This window comes from Struthio camelus, chromosome 6 (genome assembly GCF_040807025.1).
Source record: "Struthio camelus isolate bStrCam1 chromosome 6, bStrCam1.hap1, whole genome shotgun sequence".
NCBI lineage: Eukaryota > Metazoa > Chordata > Aves > Struthioniformes > Struthionidae > Struthio > Struthio camelus.
The window spans coordinates 42,273,850-42,283,556 of NC_090947.1; positions in this window are offsets into that span (position 1 = coordinate 42,273,850).

A 9,707-nucleotide genomic window follows, 5' to 3' on the forward strand; every position below is an offset into this window, starting at 1 on the left:
AAAATTAGCTTTCCTCACTCAAACCAAATTGGGCTGAGGCACTTTTGCCAGAGCGGTTAGTGCACGTGCAAGGAGAAGTGCTGATCTTGGAAGCATTCAAGCCTTCCTTGGAAGAGCAGAATAAATTGATTGATTGATCTGCCACCTCCCTTGCAGCAGCTGGAGAGTATGGCTGCAGTGGCTGGGGTTCATGCTTCTCTTTTCTCCTTGGTCTCCAGCTCAAGCCCAGGGGGCAGGCTTTCCGGCCATCTGTGCCACGAGCACCTCTCAGGCTTGCTGGCCGTCGTCGCAAGCCAGGCACATCAGAGAACCAAGAACAAGACAAGAGAGAGGATCCCTCTATTACCACAACATGCATTATTTTTGCTTGAGATAACGTTAGCCTGAGTCTAGACAGGTGGAGGCGGTCTACCTGTCTGTGCTCTGCCTTGCAGAAATCTCCCCAGGAGAGGAAGTTAGCTTTTCTTGGGTGAATGAAGCAGCTCTGTCTGTTTTAGAGATGCTTTTGTATAGTTTTAAGATATAAAGGGTTTATTCCTGGGCAGTAACGTTTTATTTTTTGTAACTATCAGCTCATCATCCAGTTATCACTCTCATCTCCCTTCCCAACTATTTTTCAGGGGCTTTATACTGTACTTGAAAGGTATGCGGTGTTACTAACTTGATGAATTCAGTCCATCTTCTTTCTGTGAATCTGTCACTAGTCTGTTCATACGTCCCCCCATCCGTATTTACTGAAAGATATTAGTATTCTCTGAATTTATGATGAAGAGTGGTAGGATTTGGGGATGATTCTAGTTTTTTGTTTGTTTGTTTGGATTATTATTTTTTTTTGAATTCAAGCTGTTCCATAGCTGTATTTTGCCACAAGTGTCACATGATCCTTTTGTTTTCTTTCCTCACTGGTAACTAGAACTTTTATTGTCAAATATGACAAAGCCCTCAAAGAACAGAAGAAACCACTGAGCTTTTTATCCTCTAAGGAAAAGGTAGCATTTTATGAAGAGACTGCAGAAAGGCAGGATTAGGAGATTTCAGGAAATGTAAACCTTTTCCTTTTTGGGCTGCATAGACCTTTCCCAAGACATCAGTCCTAAGAAAAATATGCTACTGTAATGTAGCTAGACGCAATGTTAAAATCTGAGTTTGAATATAGTCACAAGTGCATCCTAAAGTGTTGGGATGGATGCTATCAAATTTCTTATTTAAATGACTGCTTCAGAATTGTCTACAGTATAATAATTTAGACTTTACTTAAAGAGCCAAATTGTTTTTTAAAATTTTCATAAGTATTTCCCCATTTGCTGAACAGAAGAAAGGATTTTCCAAAGCCTAAGTCAGCTTGTTTTATCTCAGAGGAAATAATATTTTTTCAGTGTACCTGGTGAGACCACTGGAATAAATGAATTTCTATGTAAGTATAACTCAGATGCTCAGTTTCGCAAGCATTCCTGAAAAAGGAAAATCCAAGCAGGAGGAAAGAACTTCAGTTAATCCACTAGACAAATGAAATTAATATAGTTGTGTTGTTTTTTTTTAATAAAATTCTTCAAATTCTAATTAAGACTAGCCACATGTAAATTCAAATGAAATTTTATTGAGTTTTATCAAATTAATGGTATGTGCCATGAAAAGAAATAATCTTAACAACAGAATAGTAAATAGCAATAAGGCTAATTGGCCTCTCTTTGCTCCCAAACTACTGTGGGTGCTCAGAGAAGTCAGCTGGAAAGAAGTAGATAAATAGGTATGAATTGCACGCTATTTCTGGGTGAGAAATAGTTTGAAAAGTCTGAACTACTTTCATGGCAAGATTTAGGCCAAATGCTAAGAATGAGAATATTTTATAAACCAACTATCATCCTTTCTGTGTTTAACATAATCAGAAAAGCTTCAGCCTGACATTTTAAAAAATATTTTGCTATTTTTTCAGTTGTGTAGAGTTTTAAATTGCTTGTTAAAATTAGCTGCTAGAAGAAGAATGGGGTGCTCCAGCAAGTTTTAAAAAGCTTAGGAAAAACAGTCTTGAAAAGAAACCTTTAGCACAACCACTGTCATTACTCAAAGAATCCTGGTACTGATTAGACCTTTTCCTAATTTAAAAAAGAGTTTCTTGGACAAAAAAAAGAAAAATCCATTTGGTTTTATCTTCTAAGTCATACTGCTTTATCATAAAACAGATCCCTCATATTCAAAGATATTTATTTTAAACATCAATGCCGTTTCAGGTGTGACTGTAATACCAGACCAGACATTTGGAGTATAGCATGTTGAGCAGGATCAGTCTGGTAGTGACTGGAGGGTGACACAAAACAGCCACTAGCTCAGGCAGGGGCATTGGGACACAGTGCCCGGGGACCTCTCAGCTGCTCCTTCTGGCTAAAGAGCGTTTGCTACGGGAGTTCCATTTCTGGACCTGTCAAATAGGTAACTTTGTCAATAATGAAAATTATGAATCAGTTCATCTCCTTTTCCCTTCATTATTGGCCTTTGACATGCCAAGATACTGGCCTAAGTGATTATGTCTAGTCAAGATTTTACCTTTATATCATCCTACAGCTGAGCTCCAAAGCTGAATTGGTGGCATCATCTTAAAAACAAATTTTGCTGCTGAAATTGTGAAAAACCTAACCCAAGGTGGTTTTTCCCTTGTTAGCTAAAGTAGGAGACACCACTTAGCATGAGAGAAAACTCCTCTTCAGGTATATTCTATAGAAACATAAAAGCCATCCACTTCTTTGAAACAAACAGTCCTTTTCCTTTCCCTTCACTGTTCAAACCTCTTTAAAAGACAAAATGAGTAATTACTAATGTTTGCATACTATATTTTTCCCTTTAAATTTACTCCTTTGTGACTGATTCCATAGCCTCTCTGTCTGAAACGTAATTCTAGTATCATCAGTTTGGAGGCCTTTAAGGTTAAGAATATGGATAGGTATCAACTCGGGGCATATTTATTCAAAGGTTAGAAGGTGCACTGAACTGTTGTCTAGTGTAGACTTTGTTTTAGGAGCACACATAAACACGAAGAAACTATAATCCTGGTGTAATGTAGGAATCTAATTAAGACTAATGAGGCAACATTAAATTTAATGTATGATGCATTTTATATGCCTTACCATTAGAGCTGCGGCAAGCTGTTCGTCAGAGCATCGAACTTTGGTGAATAAGCCCCTCAAGGCATTGTTAAACAATCTGGGCCCAGGCCTTCTTTTGCCCATTAGATTTGTGTTGGGCTTGCAAAGATCTAGATATAAATGGGAATGGGTGGGGAGGGGGGGACAAGAAGTTCTGACCATCTTTGAGGGTCTCAGTGAGATGATAAAAAAAAAGGAAGATAAATTGATGGCTGCACGTGGTGGCCTCGAGGAGGTAAGAGGCTGGGACAAAAGGAGAAAGGCTAAGGGTAGCGTGCAAACTACTGTTTCAGACAGAGGCTGGGGCCAGGCTGGCTATGGGGTCTGGCAAAGCTGCTGGCAGCCAGCGAGGGACCGTAGGGCAGAGATCTCCTTCGGAGCTCTGATCTCACCACAGGCCAATGTCATTGCCGAGGAAGTTGAGTTGGAAATTGGTGAACGTACCCCACTTTTTTAATCCTGGAAAAAATAATTTTGCTGATTGAAGCGTAGGGATGCAGCATATTAAGTGATGGTTGCTTACCATCTTACTAATAGTGTTTGAGGGACGAGGGTTTTTTTTTTTTAAATATTAAACACACTAAGTTCAGGACATTCCTTACCTGTATTCAACAGTACAGAAAAATAGGAAGTTTAGTTTTCACTCTCTTAAATCAACATAAATTGCCTTCCTTCCATAAGAAAGAAGAATCTTCTCATAATACTCCTGGACAAAACTTCTAAAAAACGATTTTATCAAACAGCTTTTTGTAGACTTTGTTGGAGAAATGGATGTTCGGTGTATTGTCGTGGTGCGTGAACAGTGGCTTTGCAAAGCAGCTCTTGAAGGTGAGGGATGTTGATGGCTTTGAGAGTGTGTTGGAGTTTATCTTAAAGTCGCCAGGGAAGTTTGTACGGTGCCATGAAGTTAAAAATGTATTTGAATGAAATGAAGACAGAGTTAGGCAGATCCTTGAATACAAGCCCCAAAACATTCAGCTTGATTTGGTGTAGTAAGGGAAATTAGTACACAGAGCCAAAGAAGTGAGTAAGGTGGCAAGCACGAGAGATGAAAAAATGTGCTGTGAGCTGCTGTTTTGTATGATTTGAAAGAGGCTGAAGAAAATGTTCCGTGTCATCCTCATAAAAAGAAACAATAATCACAGCTTGGTGAGAGTTTGAGCCACGTGGACAGTTTTCAGATCTTTCAAACCATGAAGGAGAAATTGGAGAGATTTAGGCAAAACCTAGCCATTTCAGCGTGGGGAAGGGAAATAACGATCACCCTCTAAATCACAGGCCAGAGCAGTATAGAAGAAAAGTATGTGAAGAACGGGTGCTGAGGAATGAGGGATATAGTGAGCTTTTTGGAGGAATATTCAACAAATTCACTTCCAGGGAGTGCAGTATAAATTGATGCTAAAACATTAAGAGCATGGCTGCAAGGTTGGATTGAACGGAAGCTCAGACTAAATGTAGTTCGCATTAACTCATAGGCTCTTGCGTCAATCAGTGTTTGCCAACTGCTTTCAGACAGGGCCAAGTATGAAAAGAATATGAGGTAAGAAAAAGTTGGAGGGTGTGGGGTGAAGGAGGCAGGGAGGGACAATGTCAAAGTGCAGTTCAACCATGCCGCTCTGAATGTTGAGTTTTAGCCTACTACATCCTGAAAATTCATTCCAGTTTATATTATTGCATGTGTTAGTGATGGTTGGAGTGGCTGAGACTTTGAAGTATTTCGTCTACACATAAAATTGGAATTTTTTTTTTTTCCTGTGGAATATAGCCATGGAAACCTGTAGTCTGTGCTGGAAAATAAATGACTAGAAATGTTCCTCGGTGACTAACTTGCTACAAGTCGTTATTGTAAGTGCAAACACAAAGCTGTACTTCTAACAACAAACAAATGTCTTGTCCTAGTTTTGAATTAAAGATTCTTTCTTTAGCAGCGAAGCCAGATAATGCGGCCAGGTCTTTCAAGGTGCAAGGTAATGTCTAGATAACTGGAAGCAGTGCTGGCAACTGGAGTTAGCAGAACTAAGGTACCTATTGTGCATATTTGGGAAGGAGAAATTAGTTATGCCTAGCTGCAACATCAGAGAACACCATGAAAGCTCAGCTGGGTTCAGAAAGAAAAACAATGCAGAGGGGGAGATTTTTGGGGAGAGGGAGGCGGGAGGAAGGAGCGACGCAGTGAGAGAAATGTTCGCAAGTGTTTCGGTATTGACCTAACTCTGCTTCCATTGAAGTGACGGGAGGGGAGACTTCAATGCAAGCAGATGTAGGCCGACGCTGAGAGTTTTTACAGTCCCCTAGTGCGTGTGTAACATGTTCAGACCACCCATTTGTACCTGACTCGCTCTGTGTGTGAGAGAGGAAAAGCACATGTGAGAGTATTCATCTGCAACGTACTCTGCTCTTTCCCTTTACTGAGGGCATGCGTGTGCGTATACGTGTGTAAATTTGAATGCGTGTTTATTAGATTTGCGTGCATTCATATTTAGTACTGAGAAGGTAGGTGGAGGATGCATTTAAACTGTGAGCTGAGAAGGTTTATGAAAGTAGACAACTCCTGTGACCCTTCCGTTCCTCACCCTCTCATGCTCAGCACTAATCTATTCATAGAAAAATATCAGAGCAAACTGTAGGAAGTGCAGATTTATTTCTAACTGAGTTCATTAACTTATTTTCCTGTTACTTTCCCTTCTCTAACCTTCTTCACCAGTGCTTCAGCTGGAGAATGGTTTCATTAATGCTGAATACTGCCGTTTCTCACGCCTGACCTAGCAGCATGCACACATTCGTAGCACAAGTATTTGTCATACTGGTTTCCCTTTGGAATTTCATTTTTTCCTTGAAGACATGCCGCGCACTCTGGTAAGCTTTCCCCAGCTGGATGCTCGCTTCTGGAGCTTCTCTGTTTGGGTCCCGGCATGCTGGACCAAGCACCGTAAAACTCTGGGATCTCTGTCCTGTCGTTAAGGCTTGCTCTCTCCAGTGCACAACTCTGGACCAAGAGCTTTGTCTGCTGTGCCTTCCCAGGAGAGGCTCCTAGGGCCCAGCTGTCTGGACCTCCGTGGACCACTGCTGCCCTGCACGCCGTTCCCAACAGGAGTGCACTGCGGCCCTCTGGGCTCGGGTCAGACACGGATGTGAAGACACATCGCAGCCAAAGTGAACTGAGGCAGAACTTTTGTAAGGCTCCAAAAATCCAGTCACTCCTTATTTAACCAATACAAATTCTACAAAAAGCTCAACAGAATCAGATGAACCTACCTGCCTTTCCTGGGCACATGAGAGTGTTGTTTGGACTAAGGTCACATTCCTCAAAGGAGCTAAATATCCTTTTCCTCTCGGTGTCCTGCTGCAAGTGGCTTTTCCTTTAGCACACGGGGTGTTTCCCTCCTTTCCAACTAGCTTCCTCCTGCTCTCCTGCTGAAATAACTGTGTTGTTACCACAGCTTGGGACTTCCGTCCAATATGTGAGCATAAACGAAGAAGGCATAAGCCTCAGAACAGAAATGGAGTGTTCAGACTGATATAAAAAAGAAAACAACACCACCCAGATGATCCTCAAATAGAATTCATCATTTGTACATAGATCTTCTGGCTGTCCTTAGTCCTTAGTTATATTTACTGCCAGGGTGGACAGATACAGTGGGAACTGGTAACTTTGCTAGTGGAGTGTTTTTCTCTGAATTTCTCTGGCCATTGCATGTTTCCCCATCACAACAAGTATTCAAAATGGCTTGACATCAACAGCCTTCTGAATGGAGAAAATAGATGGCTCTTGTCCAAAAACGTTGCCGGGCTTTAGCCATGTCTCCCCCGCCGCCGCCCCAGGACCGGCGCTCGGCGTTCTGCAGGCACGGAGCTGGCACAGCCCAGCGGTGGTCTGCCTTTGCTCCCTTTAACCTCCTCCCTCCTTAGGGAGCCTTTCTTTTCAGAAGTAAATCACAAGCGATGATCTGGGAGAGACTGATACTCCCCACCTCTTCAATAGGTAAATTGCCCTTTCAGTACTGTGATCCATGCTCCTGCCCTCATTTTTCATATCTCACTTAAAAAAAAAAAAAAAAATCTTCCAGGGACTTTGACTTAAGCAAAGGCACTTTAGAGTCTTTTTCTAATGTCATTCTGAAGTTAAAAAATAATTTGACTTCAAGGGAGATACGGCCCAATTTTTTAAAAACTTAATAGGATTAGTCATGGGAACTATTTTTAGCAAAAGTTCAACTTTATCCATGTATTTTAATGTGGGAAAAGTGTGTCCTTTTCCCTCTGCTAATGTTTGATGTATTCCAGCCCTCCTGCGAGTGTGTTTGAGTATCTTAGGGGCTCTGGAGTGGAGGAGAACTTCCTCTCGGATTCTCTCTGTTTTCTTTCGTGAAAATGACATTCCTAAGCTGTTTCACTTTCTGACAGGAAATGGAGCCGTGCCAAAAATGATTAAAGTCCAAGAAAGCATAACAGTTCCAAAGCTGCAGCAGTTCTTTAGGAGTCCCGAGTTTGACATTGTGTCAAACAAATGTGAAATATTGTTTAATAAATTTGAATAATACAGGGAAAGGGAAAAATGGTTCTTGGCTTATAATGCTGGTGCTCTTTATTAAGTCTGTAAAGGACTGCCTAGCTCTAATAAATTGAAATATATACATAAATATACTTGCGCATGGATAACAGTTTAATATTGTAATATATATTGAACTGCACACATGCACCCCCCACATGCAGACGTTGATTTATACGTATGTACGTCCATATATATTGATATGTGGGTGTAGACCCACTCACAAGTTTGTATATATTTATACATGCAATTACCATTTGCAGGCAACTCATGCGCCTGCTTTATATGAGGAATAGCCTGAATATTATTTATAAGGTGTAGCATGAAATTATGACTTTATAAAATACTGATCTAGTGCTAGATAAAATGCAATTTGTTAACAGTTCCTCAATAGTTTTTGATGCAATGTTTATTTAAAGGCCGTAGTGTGCAGTCTTTACTCATGCCTAGTAACACCTTATCGTATAATTCCATTATTATCAGAACAGCTGTGTCAATGCTCAATAACAGCAGCAGGAATTATACAGTACCCAACAGCCTTTTTCTGCCACCTTTACACGGTTAGTAACTCCTTTTACCAGAAGGCCTGCCACTTTCTGAAAGGTCAACAGATTTCAATATTAGGTTATTAATGCAATGGCTCTATCAAAATGAGCGAGACTTCTAAGAAATTCCTGTGCTGTCAACCCCAAGCGTTAAAAAGTCCTGTCAGACTCCTATAGTCCTAAGATGACTTTTAGAAACCCACAAAGAACAAAACCCTCATCATTTATAAGTCAATTTACAGTTTCTTTTGGGTTTGGAGCCTACTGGGCTCATTGAAATCACGTTTTCAAGTTGTTCTCTGACCACACAGCCAGGAATTTCCTTTCCATTTTTATTTTTATTTTTATTTTTATTTTTATTTTTATTTTTATTTTTATTTTTATTTTTACATGAAAGCTGAATTACATCATCACCAGATTCCGGGAGCTCCGCCTTTGAAAAAATAATCTAAAGACTCAAGACTCAATAAAATCATGAGAGCTGGCAACTTTACTAGAAAACATGAAAAGTTGCTTTGTAGCTTCCTGCAGAAAAACTGCAGTTTTTTTTTTTCCCCTTCAGTCGGATACATTGCTTCTACAGCAAAATATAACAAATATTCAAGAACTTATAAGAGAATAAAAATGTTCCACTGACACTGTCTCAAAGACAAAACATTCTTTAAATAAGATGTATTTCGAAGGAAAGCTATAGGAAAGGTTACTATTTTTCATTTCTTGTACAGGACCGTAGCATTATTTGTTTAAAAGGAGTCATTTTTATCAGTTTTCCTTTGACGTTTGAGACTGCGTGTTGGTAAAGTTGAATCAGGACCGTATGTACCGTCACTCAACAGGGACAGCAATTCATGGCTACTTTTGAGACGAGCTAAATTGATCAGACAAGTCAGTCAATGTCATTGAGCACTATTTGTCACTTCATAAGCAGCTACAATCTGCTGTTCTATAAATGCAGAAGGACCGTCGAATAAATCACATCAAACAGTGGGAGTAGATAGTATCCCTTCATCCATAATTGGTGCAGTCCTCTCCTGTCACATTTGTTCATTCCCCGTGATTCCGGTGCGGATTGACACTGACAAAGAAAGAGCATCCGCTGTCAAAGATGTTCGAGTGTATCTGTTACTCCGCTCTATCCGCTAATAGATATCTATCATAATATTACATTAACATCACAAAAAATCAGACTTATAACTTCGCTCTCTGGGTATATTGATGACATATGTAGGGGTCTTGCTTAGGTTACGAGGAAAGCTGATTGATGCAAAAAGAAAGCTTCTGATTAAAACCACTTACAGAATCAGTCACTGGTAGGAATATTTACTGCTTTACGTGCTACTGCTAATTTCACAGAAAAAAAAAATGAGGGGGGGAGTATGATGATTTGTTGTAAACAGTCTTTCTGGAAATTTATTAATCTTTAATTCCTCTGCTGGTGCAGGCATGCATTATGGAATTCCTCTATTCCTATGAAGT